General features: G+C 54.9%; 1 pseudogene across 1 annotated transcript in view; it reads right to left on the minus strand.

Annotated features, from left to right (window-relative positions):
• LOC147118213 (ras-related protein Rab-2A-like) overlaps positions 1 to 2500 on the minus strand; it is a 40981-nt pseudogene that overhangs the window by 12149 nt on the left and 26332 nt on the right. Inside the window, exon 5 of the transcript XR_015077891.1 lies at positions 1219 to 1311. The product of XR_015077891.1 is annotated as a ras-related protein Rab-2A-like (transcript). The remainder of the gene's footprint in view (positions 1 to 1218; positions 1312 to 2500) is intronic.

Consider the following 2500-nt stretch of genomic DNA (forward strand, 5'->3'; position numbering starts at 1 on the left):
AAATAAACTGGGTGGCCTGCTGGTGGCGCTGTCCAGGGAGAGTATAAATACTCGGGCACGGGCCCAGCTTGCTCAGGACATTTTTGTAAACAGCAACTAGTGAAGGACCACTAGACTTCCATGTTGTGAAACAGTCGATTAAAGCCTTGTTTAATACTCTCAGTGCCTAGTAATTTTCTTACGTTACTCGTGTTGTGGGGAAGAGGGTGAACTCTGTGTTGTGGGGGGGGGGGTGGGGGGGAAGAGGGTGAACTCGGTGTTGTTGGGGGGGGGGGGGGGGGAGAGAGGATGATCTCGGTGTTGTGGCGGGGGGGGGGGGGAAGAGGGTGAACTCGGTGTTGTGGGGGGGGGGATGAACTCGTGTTGTGGCGGGGGGGGGGGGAGGGTGAACTCGGTGTTGTGGGGGGGGGGGAGGGTGAACTCGTGTTGTTTGGGGGGGGGAGGGTGAACTCGGTGTTGTTTGGGGAGGGGGGGGAGAGGGTGAACTCGGTGTTGTGGGGGGGAGAGGGTGAACTCGTGTTGTGGGGGGGGAGAGAGGGTGAACTCGGTGTTGTGGGGGGGGGGAAGAGGGTGAACTCGGTGTTGTGGGGGGGGGAAGAGGTGAACTCGGTGTTGTGGGGGGGGGAGGGTGACTCGGTGTTGTGGGGGGGAGGGTGAACTCGGTGTTGTTGGGGGGGGGGGGGGGGAGGGTGAACTCGGTGTTGGGGGGGGAGGGTGAACTCGGTGTTGTGGTTGGGGGGGGAGAGGGTGAACTCGGTGTTGTGGGGGAGAGAGAGGATGAACTTGGTGTTGTCGGGGGGGGGGGGGCGGGGAGAGGGTGAACTCGGTGTCATGAATCTTGTCATTCATGTAGAAATGACTGATGAAATATACTGGGTGGCCTGCTGGTGGCGCTGTCCAGGGAGAGTATAAATACTCGGGCACAGGCCCAGCTTGCTCAGGACATTTTGTAAACAGGAACTAGTGAAGGACAACCTAGACTTCCATGTAGTGAAACAGTCGATTGAAGCCTTGTTTAATACTCTAAGTGCCTAGTAATTTTCTTACATCACTCGGTGTTGTGTGGGGGGGGGGGGGGGGGGGAAGAGAGGGTGAACTCGGTGTTGTGGGGAGGGGGAAGATCGTGAACTTGGTGTTGTGGGAGGGGGAAGGAGGGGAGAGGGAGACTGTGCGGGGAGGTGTTGGGGGTGGACTCCGCAGGGGGACTCCAGGGCTCACCTCTTGTTGCCGATCAGCATGATGACCATGTTGGAGCTGGAGTGCTGCCGTGCGTCCTCCAGCCAGGTGGTCAGATGGTTGAAGGTCTCCCGCCTAGCAGTCCAAGAAAAGAAAGTCACTGATATTCGACCGTGAGGGGGCCACCGAGCCCCGATCCGTCCTCACTCGATTCCTCTCCTCCTCCCCGCACACACAGGGCCTGTGTCAGGTTCCCCCCCCCCCCGCCTCCCCACCCCCCGCCAGCCGCCTTTCTTTTAGAGAAAACAGCCCAGCCTGTTCAATCTTTCCTGCTAGTTATATCCTCTCACTTCTGACATCATCATGAAAATCTTTTGTTGCGCCTTCTCCAGTGCCTCTTTTATAATATGGAGAGTGGTGCACGGGTGCTCCAAGTGTGGTCTAACCAAGGTACAGGAAACTCTCGATTTACTGGCACCTAAATAACCGGAAATCTCTGTTAACCGGCAAAATTCAGGAGTAGGTTCAGGTAAGTTTTTTTACTTCATATTAGTGGCCGTTCCTGGATCTGTGGCTGTGTAACCGGGGGTTCCTGCACCTGTTGCTAAGCAACAGGGATGCCTGGATCTCGTGGCCGGGGTTCCTGCACCTGTTGCTAAGCAACAGGGAAGCCTGGATTTGTTGCTGTGTACGGAGCTCTTGTACCTTTCACTATACCTCTCTGTAATCCGAACTTTTTGATAAACCGGCACACCGTGCACAGTGCTCCAAGTGTGGTCTAACAAGGTATATGGAGACCAGAACTGTGCACAGTGCTCCAAGTGTGGTCTAACCAAGGTATGTGGAGACCAGAACTGTGCACAGTGCTCCAAGTGTGGTCTAACCAAGGTATGTGGAGACCAGAACTGTGCACAGTGCTCCAAGTGTGATCTAACCAAGGTATGTGTAGACTAGAACTGTGCACAGTGCTCCAAGTGTGGTCTAACCAAGGTATATGGAGACCAGAACTGTGCACAGTGCTCCAAGTGTGGTCTAACCAAGGTATATGTAGACTAGAACTGTGCACAGTGCTCCAAGTGTGGTCTAACCAAGGTATGTGTAGACTAGGACTGTGCACAGTGCTCCAAGTGTGGTCTAACCGAGGTATATGGAGACCAGAACTGTGCACAGTGCTCCAAGTGTGGTCTAACCAAGGTATGTGTAGACTAGAACTGTGCACAGTGCTCCAAGTGTGGTCTAACCAAGGTAGATGGAGAGCAGAACTGTGCACAGTGCTCCAAGTGTGGTCTAACCAGGGTATATGGAGACCAGAACTGTGCACAGT

The sequence above is a fragment of the Somniosus microcephalus genome, chromosome 4 (assembly GCF_052327205.1).
Source record: "Somniosus microcephalus isolate GS21.2 chromosome 4, FLI_Smic_1.0, whole genome shotgun sequence".
Classification (NCBI taxonomy): Eukaryota; Metazoa; Chordata; class Chondrichthyes; order Squaliformes; family Somniosidae; genus Somniosus; species Somniosus microcephalus.